A 20,514-nucleotide genomic window follows, 5' to 3' on the forward strand; every position below is an offset into this window, starting at 1 on the left:
AGGTCTCCATTGAGAAAAGTAAGAATTTATCTCTCAACAGTGGATGGCCAAGACTTCTAAAAGCACTTAAAGATTCAACTGAAGATGAGTTGTCAATAAAGCCATAGTGATTTGTATTGTGACATCACAATTTGTATTTCCACTTACGGTTGATGGATATCATTCCAAGATTAATCTTAGCTATGACACCGGAGATGTGCAATCTTTTCACCAGGTTTGAACTTTTGCGAAAAATAGTGCGGCCAAACCAATTAGGCCTACCAGAACATGGATTTCGAACGGGAGTGGGGATAGACTTGACTCAAGTCCCAATCCCGTGCCGTCGCCAAAAAACTATTGTTTTGTGATGCTCTGCATTCCCAAACATTTTGACGGCGAGCGCGCATTGTATGGGTGCGTTCGTTTAGCTTCCCTGGGTCGACCCCGGTATGTGGCGTTTTTTTTTTCCCAGGACGAGTGTGTGCAGATAATTACCCACGTTCGTCCTGGTAAAAAGAAACCGCCACGCACCGGGGTCGACCCAGGGGAGCTAAACGAACGCTCTCACACTGTATGCTACGGGTTGTTTCATAATAGTAAGTTGGGGGTGATAGCTTAGGGACCTCTCATGTGAGAATGGGACTTGAAGCAAGTCTATATAGAGTGGGGATGCATGGGGGGAATTAGGAAGAAGGGATTCCTTATTCTGGTGCGGGTAGATGCAAGAAGAGGAGGGGCATCATCATTGGTCCTACACTTAATTTGATGTTTGAGTTATCACAATTCGTATGATCTCAATTTGTAAGTAGTTTTTAGGCACTGCAAATCTTTATCATCTACTTTTCGCACCGTCATTCTAAAGTGCAGGAGGTCACCCTCTCCTGATATAGGGTGCGTTCGATTAGCTTCCCCGGGTCGACCCCGGTGTGTGGCGTTTTCTTTGTCCAGGACGAACGTGTGCAGATAATTACCCACGTTCGTGCTGGAAAAAAAACCGCCACACACCGGGGTCGACCCAGGGAAGCTAAACGAACGCACCCATATACACTTCATTTTGTTGATTGAGTTATTCAATTATTTGTAACTCAGATCGTGTGTGTTTACTGATCACTATATAAATTATTGTGAATTATCAAAATTTACTTATCTTAACTTACTAAAGTGTTTACTGTGTGTTACTTATAAATTGAAATGTGAAACGTGAAATGTAAGGACTCAAAAATACATTTATGACGATGACGAAATAGATTTTAATGTTTAATTTCCGCGTATTCTTTGAAGTCACAAAATATTGTCGATCCATCCATGTCAACGTGTGATATTCCTCAGACTCCCTGGCTGGGCCCGAGTGACACCAGGGAACTCGCGAAGGCTTTTAGATATCGAATAACGGTCTCCTTGTCGCCTATTCCCCGGTAAGTAAACACCGACAATGTGAATAATGGGTCACCAATAACCGGGTTACTGCTTTATATCCAACCACAGAACATCCGCCAATGTTGGTCTGTTAGTAGATATAGTTTTTATAAACGCAGAGTTCGGCCCCCTCTGCAGCAACTTGAAAGATTCACACTGAACCCTGGGTTGGATTTCACAAAGGTAGTCTTAACTTAGGACTAGTCCTATAAGCAATGCTAAGAGATAGGACCAGTCCTAAGTTAGGATGAGTTACTGGTCCTAACTTAGGACTGGTCCTATCTCTTAGCATTGCCTAGGACTAATCCTAAGTTAGGACTACCTTTGTGATATCCACCCCAGGACATTAAAGGCAGTGGACACTATTGGTAGTTGTCAAAGACTAGCCTTCACAGTTGGTGTATCTCAACATTATGCATAAAATAATAAACCTGCGAAAATTTGAGCTCAATCGGTCATCGAACTTGCGAGATAATAATGAAAGAAACACCCTTGTCACACGAAGTTGTGTGCGTTTAGATGGTTGATCGAAATCAAATTCGTGGAAAATTACTTCTTTCTCGAAAAATTATAGCACTTCAGAGGGAGCTGTTTCTCACATCAACCTCTCCCCATTACTCGTCACCAAGAAAGGTTTTATGCTACTAATTATTTTGAGTAATTACCAATAGTGTCCACTGCCTTTAACGAGTTTATCTGACTATAAGTGAAGCAAAAAAATATATATAAAGGAACCGCCCGGATTTGAACCGGGGATCTCCTGTTTACTAGACAGGCGCTTTACCAACTAAGCCACGGCGCCATAATGAAATGTAGAAAATGTAGAACAAAGAACCAAAGCCCCCCTCCCCATAACAAAAATCAGAAACGGAACAACAATAAGTAAAATAGGATAATGGCTACAAGAAGTTTGAACCCCCAGATCGTCGCCCGGTAGGGGATTTGAACCCCTGACCCTCAGATTAAAAGTCTGATGCTCTACCGACTGAGCTAACCGGGCTCACAGTTCTTAAAAATTGACTAGTTTTATGGAGACACTAAATATTATTAATTATATTCATTCTAAAAATCATCTTTTCCAAAGATGTTAAAAATCCTGGAATGGCCTTATAAATATTATAAACGACAACGATGTTAAAATCAACCAAACAAGGGAACCCAAACTGGTTCGATTTAAAAGTTGGAATAGTACAGTGCATTCAGCTCAACTACAGGGCCCAATTTCATAGAGCTGCTAAGCACAAAAATTTGCTTAGCATGAAATTTCTTCCTTGATAGAAACATGATTACCAACCAAATTTCCATTTGTTGCATGTTGCTTGTTACTGGTATTCAGCTGTTGTTTGCTTATCCTGAAAATCACATGGAAATTTGGTTGGTAATCATGTTTTTATCGAGGAAGAAATTTCATGCTAAGCAAATTTGTATCCTTAGCATCTTTATGAAATTGGGCCCAGGCTGCCAGTAGATACCCATGCATGGACTGTGAATGGGCCCGTTTCAGCCCAATATTTAGATCGATCCCCCATCTTGAAGTTGCCGTCTAGCCTTGTAATGTAAGATGATTTCTCAGAAAACACACTTGGGAAATAAACTCGAAATTATCTAGTTTTTGAGAATATTGCTGTGTATTAGTTATGCTAAGTCTATGGCATTAAAATGCGTGGTTAATCGGGTTAAAGCAATCGCACAGCATCGGTAAACAGTATTGTCCAGACGCCTACACTTCGTGTATCACAACTTATGTATAAAATAACAAACCTGTGAAAATTTATACTCTCGATATCGAGAATTGACAATTGTTTTAATGTTTTCTCAAAAAGTAAAGCTTTTCATGGAATAAAAAGTTCAAGGGAAGTCTTTCACCATTACCTTCAGTAAACCCTGTAAGTTATTTGTAAATCTGTGAACTTTTTTTTTCTCTGTTCCGAAAGTGTCCAATGGCTTTAAGTGACATGGGTTGTTCTCACTGCTTTCCTCATCTATAGAACCAGGTTCAAATCCCACCGGGGGCACTGTTGATTGGGTTTCTGCGTCCCTGCCAGACTGCGTGGGTTTTTCCTGAAACAACTCTCTGCATGGGGGTTTCCTTTCACATATAAAACTGACACTTCCTTGTTCTGGTTCTTGGCTATAGATAGTGATTATAGGAACACGTTGCCTTGGATCGGACGCGTTTGTAGCCGTTTGTTATGAACTGTATAATTAAGATTAGAAAGATGTTTTAAACGTAGAATATAGAATATCCACACAAGTATCACTCGAAATTGCGTGGTGTTCCTTTTACCTCGTCGACTAATACGGTCGGCCATTGACTCCCGTAAATGGCCGACCGTGTTCACAAAGTAAAAGGAAAACCACGCAATTTCGAGGCAAATTTTGTGTGGATCGTTGTATTCTACTTTTAAAACATCTTTTAAACCATATGCATTTTATAAAAAACGGTTACAAACGCTTTTCAAATACAAACTCGGTCAATCCAAGGCAATGTGTTCCTGTTTGCGTTTCTGAGAGTCATTGGATTTACAACTAGGGGGTAAGCATAATGTGAAACAAAATGGGGGAAAAAAAATGAAATTGCTAGAGTGATGTACATAGAAAGACAACTTATTTTGTCTGCTTTGTGTAGGTGTACACAAGCCTTTTGTAATATTCACATTGGGCACAATGTACACAGTGCGGAGGATGCCCCTTTTCCGTCTCCCTCTTCATGTGGGAGTATTTTTTGCTGACGATTTCCCCTAGGGACCGAAGTTTTCTATTTGAGGTTATTCAAGAATAGGTTTTAATAATGAAAACCTCAGGTTTGAGGTCGCAGGACTGCAATAAAATCATATAAATTCGACGGCTAGCATTCACTGTTCTCATGAGACCCAGACTCCCCGAAAAATGCACATTTTTTTAAAAAGTAGTTTGACCCCACGATTAAAGGGTTCAGTATTTGTTTCTGAGGGGCATTCAACTCGTCTCCATTCGATAAAAAAATTAAGACCGGAAAGAACCAAGAATCAAGAACCGAATGAGAGGTTGTGTTATCTGATAAGAAAACTCATTCGATTTTCAGAAGAACGGCAACATAAAGCGTGAACATTCCTAACCTTTTTGCCATTACAGTATTATTAATTTTTAAATATTTGTTTGTAGAAGTGTTTGTCAAGATTGTCATTCTGTATACATGAATATCCCTCCTCTCCCATATTAAGATGGCTCCCATTCATCCAAACTCGTCACTCCCCCATCCCTCTAATTGACCACGAACCGTCTCACCGCAGTGGTTGTTAGTTGGGCCAAGGATCGATAGGATAGATAGGGATACACCAAGTCATCCGTACCTAAAAGTTCATGTGAACATCAATGATCAAAGTGCACTGATCTAACTAGTGTATTATTTTTCCGTACTGTTAGGCCTATACAGTTTACTTTTTTAGGGTATTTGAAAAAAGGGTTTCGAAGTAGTTGCATAAAAGTCAATAAAATGCGGACAGTACTTGCAAACCAAAGGGTTGTAGCACTTTAAAATAGACGGTTGTTTACGGAAGTGTTGTTCGTCCATCCGGGATAGCATTGTCCACCCACCAAAAACAATGGCTCAAAAACTTATGTGTTAATGGTCAATGAGGGCGCACTAGTGTTTACTCATAGCCGTATATATACGGCTCTGTGTTTACTTCCCGACTTAGCACTATCCTGTACTTTTGTGGTAGGAAATAACAATTTGAGCTGGATTGAAATTTGAAACTTGTTATGCATGACAAAACTAAAAATGTGTCGGTAAAAAGTTACGTAGTGATGGTGTCGGGGCGTCCATGTGCTGCAAATCGGAAGCGGCCAAACTCTGGCTCCTGGAAAAGGGCTGGAAAAGGATAATAAAATAGAGGGCGCTATAAGAAGAAGTTTATACCAGACACAGTCAGTCAAGGCCCTCGGGTAAACAGCTCCTTAGGGAATGCTGTGCGCGTCGTGCGTATCGCGTGATGTGGCACAACTGTCTCGGCCGTTGTATTGCTCTCGACCAATAAGAATGAAGACACTGTCTTATAAGAACAGGGGCAAATTTACTCGCATGTCACACGCCTATGTTTCAACACTTTTTACTGGTCATAAACAAACGTTTATACACACCCACGTGACGCACTCTCCACCAATAGGAACAGCGAAACTCTCTGAGGTATTTATGATAAAGCATAATACAAAATGGACTGTGCAATTTAGGGGATGTTCGCTTTTCAGGGACCATTCAACTTCTAGTCTCAGCTCCTGAAAAATAAAAAAATAAAAACCATTGAGTTTCATTTCGAAGTTGCGGCAAACCACAGATATTAACTTTTGCACGGTATATATGCCTGTGGTATAAGGCCGTCCTATAATACTTCAACTAATTCGGACATGGGCATACAATTTCAATCCGGGGTCCACCCAAAAACACAAAAGCCATTTACTATTGATATGCAGATTTGGTCTTGGAAACCAATCAGCAACCGGGCGCTGTGTACAGATTAGAAATCAGTGACAAAATGGCCGGGGTCCTTCAAGATTGAACGACAACACTGCCCTGCGATGAACATCTCAATTTGCTTGTGACTGCCACTTTTTAAGGGTTTGGCTTTAGATTTTTTAAGTACCCATGTCAGGGAATTAGTAGCTGAAAACACTTTTTACTAAATGTTGTAAAATAGATCGAGAAACTTTCAAGAGGACATTTCAAGGCAAGTCCGGAACTCTCGCACGAGAGCTCCGGATTTGCCGTGCAAGTTGCATGCAGTTATACCACGGCGTGTAGCTAAACAATGGAGTCAGCCCTGACAAAAATGTTTACTTTTCGCGACTTCGACACTTTTCATAGTTCAAAGAGTCCTTTTCATACATTCTTGTGATCTTTCTGAACATTCAAGTCATTTTACTTCTTAAGGAGTGGCAGTCAGAAATGGCTAGGACCATGGGCCATTGACAATCTGATTGACAATGACACATTATGATTAATGACAGTTGCCATGGTTGCCGTTGCCGTTTTATCAAGACTGCAGTTTACAGCAGAATGAGGATATGACACCATGCTTCATTGTCTCACATCATAATGTATCCTTTTAAATCCTTGAAAATTAGTTTTGACATACCTGCTTACTATTGATGAAGTTTTTGAAGATGTATAATTAAACTGTTCTTTTGGTAATCTGAAACAATTATTTTTTATTTTTTACAAAAACAAACACTATTTTATAGTGTTATCTTATTATTACTGTTACATACCAGTAAAATATAATTTAGTTCAAACTGCCTCCAGCTACCTTGCTTGGTGGTCTAGGCAGGAAAACAGCCCTACTAGATTAAGTAGTTGTAATAACCTAACCCTCCTCCCTCCGGCCGTCGGGAGGAGGGTTACGCTATCGCAGCTACAAAACTTGCATTTATTTATTTATTTATTCGTTCAGGCTTTAACAATTACAAAACTATACAGCAACAAACCATATCAAGAAATGTTGGAGTTAAAAACTATGGGATTGCCCAAAAGCGAACCAAATCACTATCCAAAGGAGCAATCTCTTTGTATATAAATGAGACAAAAAACAAGCAATCAAAAAGGGGAACATTTTTGAAGTAAAAATGAACCATTAAAAAACTTTTGCAAGGGAAGGGCATTAATTTTTTTTTTAATTACAAAGATGTAGGAAACAACTGTAGGAAGGGTTTTGGATTTGATTCCCCTGCAAGCAATGTCGTGTGGATTTTATCAACGTGATGTTGATTATTATGATATATTTTTTTAGGCGAGAAATGTAACCATTTCATTTATTTGTTGATGTATTATTTTGTTATGGTCTCTATTATATAAACTATTTAAAACATGTTTTCTCAACACATACAACCAAAATACATGAACTAGTACAGTGTTGATGCTTTAAAGGCCCTCTACTTGAACCTTTTTTCATAACAAGGAATGCATGTTGCCATCTAGAGTAGAAAAGACACCACCCAGTTACTCTTTTTCTTCCCTGGCAAAAAATGATTTAAATTCAGTATATCATCAACAAATCAGTTATAACAAAATGTCCCAACTAAGCTACAACCAAAATTATAAATAGCTACAGCTGTTTGGAGAATTGGAACAATGGAATAAATTTCCTTATGAAACAGGAGTGCACAATACAAGTAATTGAAATACTGTTCACGAAAATTATTAGAAGAAAACGAAAGCAAAGAACGAAACAGGAACTTGGAGGAATTCATTTTTTTATGAAAATTTGTCAACTTCAATATACAAGGACGATATTGGTAATTTGTAATTTCCATGACCAGTAAAACTTAATGTTTTATAAGGCAAAATATAACTTGATTAAAGTTATTAATTTTAATGTTAATGTTGATCAAGCAACTCACAAGATCAAAACTAGTTGTTATACTAATTTTGTTAAACACTTGTAGTTGTATAATGAGGCAAATAACTTGATTAAAGTTATGATCAAACAACTCATAAGATCAAATCTATTTTTTTCAAACTCATTTTGCAAAATCTAAAAAGCAATCCAAGCAATACTAGTCAAAGGAAAGCTGTTGACCATTACCATATTTACACCATATAAGTCATGTGCAAATCTATAAATATTTGTGGAAGTACACTGTAACATGAAGAAACAAAATTGTTGGGTTGGTTCTCATAATGCTGAAAATAACCACACCCCAAAGTCATTTGGGAGGTGACTGGCTCTTTCATGGGATCCGGTTTTCAATTTGGAAACCCTGCCTAGTGGCTAACTAGTGTATTTTACAAATTGTGAAAGTACAATAGTTTGCTCACCCTGGTTTGAATTTGTAAGCAGAATTAGACACCAGAATCATTCCTAATGCATGTCTGTCATTTAAAGCTTGAAGAAGTTATACATGTACATAGTTTGCTGTGCACCCTGGATAAAAGCAGACTTGAACTTCAAAAATCCTGTCAGTGGAAGTACATAGCTTGCTGGTTTAAATTTTTAAGCAGAGTCATGAAACTTTGAAATATACATGTATTGTATGTATAATCAGTGGTATCGTCGTCGTCGTCGTCTAGCCTGTTTCACTCCACTGCAGGAGGAAAGCCTCTTCACCAATTCTCCATCTCACTCTATTCTGCGCTGTATGTTGCCAAGCAATGCCCCTGTATGTACTTAGTTTATCTCTCCATCTTCTGTCTTGTCGCCCTCTTTTTCTTGTCCAGATTCTTGGAGTCCAGTTGGTAGTTTTACATGCCCACCTATTGTCATGCCTCCTTGCTAGGTGGCCTACCCATCTCCACTTCTTTGATTTGATCGTCCTGATAATACCCTGGACTTTCGAAAGCACTTAATTGGCACTTTCCTGGCGAGTGAGGGCGCACAACAAAGCGGTGAAATAAAGCTCTGATTTAGATGCAGTTTTTTAGTGGAGTAATTCGACTCGACGAAGGACTCGACGAAAGTCCAACTTGGGTCAGGTCTACCTTTTTCCTAACTATGTGTGCAGAGTTGGTCCCATTGAGGTCTTTTGACAACCTCTCCTCTGTCTAATTTCCATTATTGGTGAAGGTAGAAGCCAACTCACACCACGCTGGGCTTGTTAGTGGAGGCTATATAACCATAGCTGGGTCCTGCAGTGGTTGGCTCTTGATGTCGTATGAGCCTTTGTAGTCATCTTCAGTATACAGTAGGCCAAATAATGACAATTCATAAATCGTTAGTAAAGTGAAATACTCGCTCTTTTTTTTGTGGGGGGGGGGGGGCTGACACACTCATCTCCATATAATGTATGGCTATCATCACACCATAGAGATTGAAACTTGAAAAGTTTTCCACATGTAGAAATAACATAGTTTTCTAATTGAACACATCTAGGCCTACTGCAGGATGTATTGTTGTTTGTTTAGTTTCATGAAAGGGAAAGAGAAACATTAAAGCATTTTGAAAAATTATTTTTGGCTATCTTTTTTTATTCTCAATAAACTCACAGGATCAAAACCTATTGTTTTGCTCATTTTTCCAAAACATAAAGGATTTCAATCAATACTACTATTCCATGGGAAGTTGTTGACCATTACCATCTTTGTACCGTCATGTGCAAATGTATATTATTTTGTGGAAGTACAATGAATAAAAGTATATAAGGCAAATAACTTGATTTAGTTATTAATCTTAACACTTTGTTATTGATCAAGCAACTCATAAGATCAAAACCAATCGCATTACTTTTTTTAAGAACTACTTGTTTTAAAATGCAAATATCTTGATTACAGTTCTTAATTTTAATCACATGCTACTTTTGATCAAGCAACTCACAAGATCAAAACTAATTTGTTTTTCTCATTTTCAGAAATATACACGATTTCAAGCAATATTATTTCATGTGAAGTTGTTGACTGTTACCTTCTTTGTACCATGTAAGCTAAGTGCATCCCCTTTAACAGGAATAACTTAACTTTGCAACCAGCTATTTCATAATGCATTAGTTAAGACACATCATCACATCACAACCTGTCAGGTCAGGTGCATCCTGCTAACGTTAACCTGTAGCACGTTACAACCTGTCACAGAGTAGGGGGAAGGGGTTGGTGGGGGGCTTCATCAAAAAATAAGATAGGTAGTGCACGTAAAAGAACCCAGAACACTTCTTATGCTTCCACCTTGCTTGGTGGTCTAGGCAGGAATACAGCCCTGGAAAAATAGTTGCGATAACCTAACTCTCCTCCCTTCGGCCGTCGGGAGGAGGGTTACGTTATCGCAACTATAGAACATAAAGGCAAATATTCTGGAAGTAATTTCTCACCCAAATAATACCATGTGGATTCTGTCACTGCACATGAAAGAATTCGGAACATCAATCATGGAAGAATAGTTATGAACACAAAAAATTTCCATTGCCCCACTAACCTCTTTATTTTGACGTTGCGACCTTCCCTTTCATTTGGCTATGGTTGGATCCTGGGATCCTCTAGTGAAATACTCTTCTGTCAGGTGTTGTTCTGACCGCTGGCACATGTGATAGTGGGGTTTCCACTTCTCCCCTACCCTATTTTTTTGCTGTTGGCATTGCGTCCTTCCCTTCCATTCGGCTATGGTTGGATCCTGGGGTCCTCCTCTAGCAAAATACTCTTCTGTCAGACGTTGGTCCGACCAACCCGGCACATGTGATGGGTTTCCATTGCTCAACTTTCATGTCTGTTATTTTCTATCTGGTTGTGCAACTCTTGCAGAAAGCGTTCAGTCATTGTTATATTAAATTATTCTAAATTATAATAAATCCAAATCCCACGTCTGTACACCAATGTTACACTTTTTCTTATGACCTCACATAATCACATCACAACCTGTCAGGTCAGGTGCATCCTGCTAACGGTAACCTGTAGCCCGTTACTACCTGTCACAGAGTAGGGGGAAGGGGTTTGTGGGGGGCTTCATCAAAAAATAAGATAGGTAGTGCACGTAAAAGAACCCAGAACACTTCTTATGCTTCCACCTTGCTTGGTGGTCTTGGCAGGAATATAGCCCTGGTACATTTAGTTGCGATAACCTAACCCTCCTCCCTTCGGCCGTCGAGAGGAGGAATATGCTATCGCAACTATAGAACATAATGGCAATGAGGGTTTGATTTCCCAGCAATACCATGTTTTGGACAAAGACACCTAGTTATTTCAGCAATACCATGTTTTGGTATCTGCACGAATAAATTCTTGAAAACTTTGGCACTCATTTCACATTGAAGGATTTATTGTTTTGACACAAATATATACCAATAATAAGGTTGGGCTCTGATGTATAGCCTACATGTAAATACAGTACATTGGGAAAATAATGACAATTCAGAAACTTTTATTATATTGAAATACTAACTTGGGAGGGGGGCAATACAGCTCCATACATGTACTGGCTATCACCACACCATAGGGATTGAAATTTGTAAAGTTTTACCACTTGTAGAAACACACAGTATTCTGATTGAGTACATACTGCAGGATGTGTTCAATTAGAATTGTCATTAGTTTAGTTTTATAAAAGCGAAAACATTTTGGTGTGAACAATTTTTCTTTGGCCGAACCAAAAAAAATGTATACATAAATGGACACCACCAGCTACTGTACAATTTAAATGTAAAAAAAAACCCTTGGTACTTAACAACTCATGGTTACAATTTTATTACAGACTCTCAGTCCGTGTCACACCCTTTTTCATTGGGGGCATGATGAAGTCACTAAAGTTGGCCCAAACATTTAAGTCTCAATTTCAATTGCTGACTGGACCAGTGAGATTTATTAGATTCCAATTAGCCTCATATCTGTCAAACTTCTTATAAACAGAGGCAGTTTCCTATATTAGTGCACGGTGGAGGCAAGGGGTGGTTTTCTAGAGGCCATCCTCTGCAGATACTTAAAATTAAACCATGCATGAATGTAGGTGTTACCATTCTTTGAACGAAATTTACTTCGAAGTAAAATTCTAATTTTACATTTGTTACCTACCTTTGATAATTGAAAGGAGCATTGTGTTTAAAAAGATAGGGTTACAAACAAAATCTGAACTACTTTAATAGTAACTACAATTTCTAACTATGAACCTGATGAGGGTGTGTGTAAACACTACAGCCACAATCATGATCATTGGTGGGTAATCAAAAGAACCTATAATGTCAGAAACAGAGTGTGGTATTACTTGATGAGAGATTGACATGTTAGGAGATGTGTGTGTGTGCATTAAAACAAAACCTGTAGCCTTTTTTTGTCTCACAAAAAGTACTCTAGCTTGGAAGGTAGGCTTGGGTGCAATTACAATTAAATGTTGGTAATTCATGGGTTACTAAGGCCAATAGAAATTGCCCAAGCCTACCATAAAACATGAGATGGTGCAGGTGAAGGTGGAAGACTTTTGAAGAAACCAGGGGTCCTTGTTGTGCACCATCAGTAGGGTACCCCAGTTGTATATGAGGACATAGACACCTAGTTATTTCAGGGAGTTTCCGAGAGAGAATATAGTGGTTTTGGCAAGGAGGAGCTTTCTGGTTGGTGGTTTCTTGATGTTTGGACTTCTGATCAAGATCTGAGACCCTGGGCAGACACTTGCACTTCCTGATGTCCTCCTCAAGCTGTGACCTGTGGTTGTTAGGCATTTCGGCGGTTCCTGTGGGTAATGGCAGGGTGGGAGTTCGCTGGGATGTTTGCTGGGGTATCAGGTCTTGGCTGTATGGTATGCCAATGTTGCACCGTTAAGGATAGCAGCTGATGGAATAGGGGTTATTGTGGTTGCCTCTGTTGTCAGACGGGTCTTCGTAAGTGCTTCTTGAATCTGTGTTAATCTGGGTGGGTGGTTGTCGATGGTTCTATGGGGAGGATGTATGTGGCTAATAGTGAATGTAAGGCGCTTCATTACAGGGTGTAGACTTGTAAGGTGCACATGTAGTCCAGACTTGAGGCTGGCATTGAACGGGGTCCATGGCGCCAGCACAAGTTAGTCCGGTGATGACAACTACTGATTTAATCCATCAATGGTACCTAGATGGGTTAAATTAGTACGAGGGAGCTGGGCGAAGCTTGTGTGGATCTCGGGAGATGCCAAGCTCAACTCTGTAGGCTCACATCTTGCTCGTTGGAGCCCCGGTAATGAAGTTCATTGCAGTCTTACAGGCATTATTAGTTACATACATTCTTCCCACTGAACCATCGATAAGCACACATTCAGAGGAACACATTTTCTGGAGGCCAGAGAGCCGGCTGCTGCACAGACGATCACCGTAGCTCTTATCCATCAGTTGCCTAACTTGATGCTGCAAGGTTGACATGGCATGCAGACGGGGCTTGGAACTTCGGCCATTCCAGTGGCTTTTGCTCTGTTCATTATTCACAGGTGGCAATGAAATGCCTGATGATCACACCTCACAGCTTGCACAGGTGGGCACCAAGAAGGTCAAGTCTCTGACTAGGGCCTTGGTGTCTTGATAAGGAGCCCAGGCATCAAGATTCCATCAATTGGGGAGTAAGTCCTTGACATTGCCACTTCTCTCTCCTCCTTAGTGAAATAACTAGTGATGTCAAACCACCTGTCCTCCTATATAATGCATTATCACCACCAATCCTTATAACACAGTAGTGCATAGTCATCTTGCATGCGTGCTGCACACTTAAACCCTGCATAACGACACACTTGCAGCTCATCACTTTAAATCACTAATTAGCTAATGAGTGATTAAACAACACTAAAACATTTCCATTTTGTGTACAGTCTATTCTTACATCCATCAACAAATACAAACAGGAAAAATGTCATATGTTTAAGAAACTTGATTCAGCCTGTGTGAATACTCGAATCCATTGCTTTTGAAGCAAATTCCTGGTGGCTACTGTAAAATAAGAAAATAAAAACAAACACAAGTTGGCTTTTGTGAGGAAATAAATTTAAAAATTAACAAATTATTTTTATAACTTCTTATTGTGTGTGCTAACAGGAGCATTTGAAAAAAAGGAACATCCTCCGAGCTGCATATTTTTTCTAGGTGGCTGCAATTGTCCTGAAATTTTGCTTCTTATTATTTTGATAAAATTGCATTACCAGTTGCAGAAACCAATGTAGATAAAAAAAAATACCAAAACAGAATTGTTTATAAACCAAAACTTAAATGACAACCTAGCAATATAGGTTTGTCATTTAAAAGTGCGGACAGGTGTTAGTTTTAGGACATTGGGGTTGACCAAAAGTGTTTGGATCATTAGCTTGAGGGGCATGAAGTAAAATTGAAAAAGTTTCTTAATACATTGACATCATCATAGGCCATCAGCTTTTTTTCTTCAATGGAAATGGCTAAAATGGTTCATGGCATCACTGATGTCTCTGCGCATAAGTTTAAACAGATACATTTACGGCATTCGGCATCAGCGTGTAGTGCAGCCATTTATGCTCCTGGACTGTGTTAAGGATTGCTGGTGATGTGGGTACTCTAAAAGGAAGTAGCTATGATGATGGTTGCCCTGTGACTGGGAGTGTGAGCTAGGGTCCCTGCAGAGAGGAAACAGGCAGGGTTTAGAAACACACTCCAGTCAGTTTTGTCAATTTGTGTGTTTATTAGTTAACAATCTCAACCACCCCTCCATTTGCAATCATTGCTTTACTCATTATGGAATGGAATAGAACAAGAATGCACATTTCATTGAATACTCATCAGAGTCTAATTGTTTGGGAATATTATTTCATCTGCTCAGGACTATACGATCATTAGTGCAACTTATGGGTTTCATAAAATTACTGTTGCATATTTTGGAGCTCTTGGAGATAACTGCTTAAAAGTGGTCTTCAAGGTTTTTGTTTGGTAAAAAAAAACCATTTATTTTTGATAGATTTTCTGTAAATTGATACATACTTTTCAAATGGCTTTTGATCATTATGTCATATTTTTATATATATTTTTTAAGGACATGGGTATGTCTACTCAGAAACAATAAATTTACAGAAACGATGGACAAGATGTACAACAAAATGAGTAAAGTATGAGTTTATGGAGGGGGTGATGGGATTGTGATGGCATTTAGGTGTCATTATGGTTAGCCAGAAATACTAAGGCTACATTTATAGGGCATATAGCTACTTCCTATTGCATAAGGCACACCATTACATCACATTGGTCAGGTCAGGTGCTTATATTAGCTTGCATCTGCTAACGGTAAACCTGTAGCCCGTTACAACCTGCCACAGAGAGGGCCCTCCTCACCCTGCTACAAAACACCACTGCATTGTATAGCATGATGATACCATCCAAACATCATGGTGGTGAGGACTGGTTTCTTCATAAGCTAACAGCAGGGCCCAATTTCATAAAGCTGTGAAGCAGATTGGTTTTAGTTTCTTTAAAAATAATTTGCAGAGCAAGAAAATACTGTGGAACTATTTATAAACAGTCCATCCACTTGACTAAATGGTTCCTGCTTGTGCTTTGCAAATTAGAACTAATTAAAAATCCACCCTGGAAGCAAAAATGTGTATATCAAAACAGTTAACAGAACCTATGAATGCATTTCATTGGTTGTGGCAGTGCTTTATTTGTAGATAAAAGACCCAAGTGTCAGATGCATATGACATTTACATGTCTTGTACATACTGGGTACTTACAAAGCAATAATTTCTACAGTAAATTTCAATGGATGATCAGTCTAGAGCTTCAGCTTGAAATTGGGCCCAACAGGCCCGTAGCGACACTACTCCTTAAATTACATCCCAAGAAAATCTTAGTTCACATTTCAATTCATATTATATCTTATAATTGACTCATTTACTAAAGTATTTTTCCTGGGGATGAGGCACATACTATCTTTAGCGGTTGATCCAGGTGGTGGCCCTTGGGCCCGGGGGCCACCCCCAGTCCCCTATATACTCTCTTCAGGAAACTTCTTAATAAATAATGTAAACAAGGAAGAACAAATATTTTGCAAAATATTTGTTCTTTTCAATTCTCTCCATCAAAAACAAATCGCTTATATAGCACATTTTCTTGTCACACTTTGGCAGGTCAGGTGCTTATAACAGCTTGCATTGCTAACGGTAATCGGTAGCCCGTTACAACCTGTCACATAAAAGGGGGCGGGGCTTGCCTAGCCTGCTCAAATTAAGACACCAATCACTTTGCAGCACAATTAATAGAGCGGCCTGTCACCAGTGGCACCATTTTTAGGCCCAGCAGGGATTTCAAACCTTACTAGCCATTAGTCAGCTCTAACAATAATAGTGTCCCCCAAGCTACGGGCCTGTAGTAACAACTACTCCCATCTTCCACTTCACCTGCATGTTCCATCTACCAGCTACATTTTTGTTATATTCAAGTAGTAGACGGTACTAAAGTGAGACAAAAAGAATCCTCTTATTTAGAAAAATCTAAAGTTAGCACATTTGGCATTGTTTGCTCAAAAAGTATTCCCAAACAAATTATTTGGATGTCAAGACTTAAGTTTAGTGTTTCACTGAAAAGAGGTTCACAGACGGACAATTTTATTTTACGGGATAAAACAAACTTCTTTCATTCTCAGAAGAAAGTGTTTTAACAAATTTTATTCTGAAGTATATGGCTACAAGTTTTGAGTTAACAATTTTTTAGTATGTGTGAGACGTGATAAATTGAATGGGTGAATGTCAAGTGTGAGAGAGCGTAGACTTTTTAAGGAAAATAAACCCCAAATAGTTGTACACATGTTGAATGTCAAACAATATATTGATGTACGTTTGGACTATAGTTGAATGGAATCAGAATTATGCTAGTGCCACTCACTTTGTTTCTGGCAAGTTTCTGTGGGTACTTTACAGAAGTCTTTTTACATTGCATCTAAAAGCGGCAGGGTATGCTTTTTGTAATACTGTCCAAGACCAGTATCCTCACTTGCGTATCACAACATAAGCATAAAATAACAAATCTGTACAAATTTGGGCTCAATCATCAGCCATCAAAGTTGCAAGAATATAATGAAAGAAATAATTGCATAGAACTAAATGCTTTCACATGCCTCAAAGAGGCTTCATGTGTAAAGCCTTTCACAGATTCAAAACTGTTTGTGAAAAATTACCTCTTTCTCTAAAACTACATTCTTCAAAGTGGGTCATTTCTAGCAGTGTTTATAACTTACAGCTCTTCAGTGCTATTTACCTGATTTCATAAATATGTATAGTCATTACCTCGGAGTAACGACCAAAAGTACACACTGCCCTAACACAATGCTCCTCTACCAACTTTTCTATTCATAGGCTCACTGTTCAGTCCAGCAGGATGACTGCAGGATGCAGATGTTCATCTATGCATCTTGTATAACCTTATCTGTTTGGGTCGAGATCCCTCTGTACCTTTTTATCCACATTAGTTCAATTATTTATGGTGTGGTGAAACTCATGGTCTACAATACATGTAGCTAATGGTTCACTCTAATCTGATTTATTTAAAATAAAATTAATCTTCTGGGGAAAAAACAGAATTGTACAGTAAACTCCAGCAATTCTTGAATGAATTTGGCAAAATGTATGGTATTTCATTTGAATGAAGGCGAAGAATTTGCAAAGCAAAAGACAAGTTCATCTATTAATGCTGTCCAATTTATCCAGGGCTTCCAGCTGGATTTGCTTGTTTTTAAAGCTTTCGTTTGTTTGATTTTTAAAAGGTTTCAGTGCAATCTCCTTTTTATATTGTATATATATCGTTGAAATATTTTAGTGCAATCTCCTTTTTATGTTGTATATAAATATATTTTTTACATTGTATATAATATGTATTTTTTGTTATATTGTACATAATATATAGATTATATTGTTGGCAGGGGTCTGGTTTTACACATCTTTTTTACATTTTTGATACTTTTGTTTTAAATATTTGAATGCCACACCAAGTATTTTCACAACAGCTCTATTTGTAAACCAGCCTTGTACATGTGCTTCCATTCTGGGTTCAACTTATGAGACGGTTCTGGGTTCAATTTCTGACTTAGTTTCCCATGTTTCCCAGGAACAACTCTGTATATATTTTAATATCATAATGGTTTTGATGTTTCAGCAAAGTAGATGCATATACTTTTGAGCATTTATATGCAATCTGGTTGGTGTAAGGTATGACATCTGCACTACCATGCAGATTGTTGTGGGTTCGAGTCCCACCCAATTTGCCTATAGGTGCTTGAAGGCATTAAATATGCATAGAGCTAGATTTGCTGAAGATCAAAATGTTACAACATCAACAAATATAATTGAAATGCCATGCCAAGCATTTTCACAAAAGCCTTTTTTTACACTAGCATCTTATACACATTATGTACTTCCATTGAATGCACTCTAGATGATTCTGGGTTCAACTTATGCTGCCCTTAGAACCAATCAGAGCAGTGACTGATTCTACACTGAAACCTCTGAACTCCTACACTCCCACTTCTCTCATATCTCTTCAGTTTCCAGACGATGAGCTTAAGTAGTATTCCCGGCCGATTTTCTACCTTCCGCCCAGGTAGTAGTTAAAAAGCAGGACAGTTCTTTTTAGAACAGAGGACTTGAGAGAAGTCTCCTGAAAATCTACTCCGTGGTAGTAGAATATAGATTTTAGCAAGAACAAACTCAACCTGGCAAGTATTCACACACATGGTGTTGCCACAAACCAAATATATATCGATACCTCACCATGCAATCCCTCAAATCCCATAGAAACAATTTCTTAAACACATTAAAATGATTGAAATTTCATGCCAAAGTATTTTCACAAAAGCCTTATTTGTAAACCAGCAACTTGTATGACTGTACTTCCATTGATCTCACTTGGATGTTTCTTGGTTGCAACTTATGCTGAAGTTTCCTACTTTTACTTGGTTAAAAAACTTTATATATTTGTAAACCAGCTTTGTACATGTGCTTCCATTCCTGGTTCAACTTATGAGACGGTTCTGGGTTCAATTTCTGTCTTAGTTTCCCATGTTTACTTGAAGGAAAAACTCTGCACATGTTTGAATATCAGACTGGTCGCTTGGAGGTTATTTTCTGCTTCAGCAAAGTAGATGCATATACTTTTGAGCATTTATTTGCAATCTTGTTGGTGTGAGGTATTACATCTGCACTACTATGCAGATTGTTGTGGGTTCAAGTCCCACCCAATTAGTGATTGAAGGCATTAAATGTGCATAGAGCTAGAATGCTGAAGTTCATAAAATGTTATATACAGCATTACAAAAAAGTTGAAATACCATGCCAAGTAATTTCACAAAAGCCTTATTTGCACACCAGCAACTTATACATTGAATACACTCCAGAAGATTCTGGGTTCAACTTATGCTACCCATAGAGCCAATTAGAGCAGTGACTGACTGTACACTGAAACCTCTGAACTCCTATACTCGCACTTCTCTCACATCTCTTCAGTCTCCAGACTGTGACTAGGGGGAGCTATAGTCGAAAGGTTGAGACCAATTAAGCATTCACTTCGTTTTAGTGAAGTTAATAGCGATCTATTAGCGTAAGTAGTATTTCCGGACGATTTTCTACCTTCCGCCCAGGTAGTAGTTTAAAGGCAGGACAGTTCTTTTCAGAACAGAGAAGTCTCCTGAAAATCTACTCTGTGAAAGTAGATAGCAAGAACAAAATCTACCTTGCAAGTAGACAAAACACATGGTGTAACCACAAATCAATAAATATCGATACCTCACCATGCCATGCCTCAAATCCCATAGAAAGAATTTCTCTAACACATTAAAAGGATTGAAATGCCATGCCAAAGTATTTTCACAAAAGCCTTTTTTGTACACCATCGACTTGTATGCATTATGTACTTCCAGCTGGGTTCAACTTATGCTGAAGTTTCCTAATTTTACTTGGTAGCAAAACTTAATATGTTTTTCAGTTTTTATATTTTGTGCTTCAGCGACTTCCCTATGTGAAGCTACTGCAATCCTTTCAGCATTGATAGGCAATCTTGTTGGTGTAAGGTATGACATCTGCACAACCATGCAGATTGTTGTGGGTTCGAGTCCCACCCAATTTGTCTATTAATGCTCTAATGTATTACTTAAGCATAGCTAGGTTCCTGAAGTGCAAAACTTTCCACAAAACTGAATTGATTGAGTCCAAGTAAAATAACAGTTCAAAAGCATAATTTGTACCCTAAAGACAAATAAAGTGAACTTCCTTTTCAGACTTTGTTTTCATTATTTTGTTGGTGAGGAACAAATATCTACTTTGTGTTTGCATATGCAAATGAATGTGCTAGAAATAAATGTTAACGTTGATTGACAATGTTAACAATTGCATGCTAACAAGCCTTTGGGCTGCACCTTTTGAGCAGTGCCGGTTACCAACCAAGCAAATAACTTTTATGTCATTCAAAATATAAGTGACATTTGAGGTAACTATTAGAATTTTTTTTAAGCATTGCAAAGTTGATAATTAAAATCCTTTTGGAAGTTAATTTTCATAAGCATAAAATTCCTCCAGTGTTTCTTAATTTTTTAGAAACTTATAGTGGCCCAACAACTTTAATTATTTTCTTTGCCCGTAGTAATAAACTGTATCAGCTTTAAACAAACATTGGGCAAGTGCATAATTCTTTTGACAAAAAGTAAATTTTCATAATTAGTAATTATACCCAAGCAAATTTTACTAGTACAAGTCCAAAGGCTAACTCTCTGTT

At 38.4% G+C, this 20,514-nt stretch overlaps 2 non-coding genes across 2 annotated transcripts; both read right to left on the minus strand.

Annotated features, from left to right (window-relative positions):
- Positions 1–2,124: 2,124 nt before the first annotated feature.
- Positions 2,125–2,197, minus strand: Trnat-agu (transfer RNA threonine (anticodon AGU)). The gene has a single exon. It is a non-coding gene; the product is annotated as a tRNA-Thr (tRNA).
- Positions 2,198–2,322: 125 nt separating this feature from the next.
- Positions 2,323–2,395, minus strand: Trnak-uuu (transfer RNA lysine (anticodon UUU)). Its single transcript has one exon. It is a non-coding gene; the product is annotated as a tRNA-Lys (tRNA).
- Between the last annotated feature and the right edge of the window lie 18,119 nt (positions 2,396–20,514).

This window comes from Asterias amurensis, chromosome 3, assembly GCF_032118995.1.
Source record: "Asterias amurensis chromosome 3, ASM3211899v1".
In the NCBI taxonomy this organism is placed as follows: Eukaryota; Metazoa; Echinodermata; class Asteroidea; order Forcipulatida; family Asteriidae; genus Asterias; species Asterias amurensis.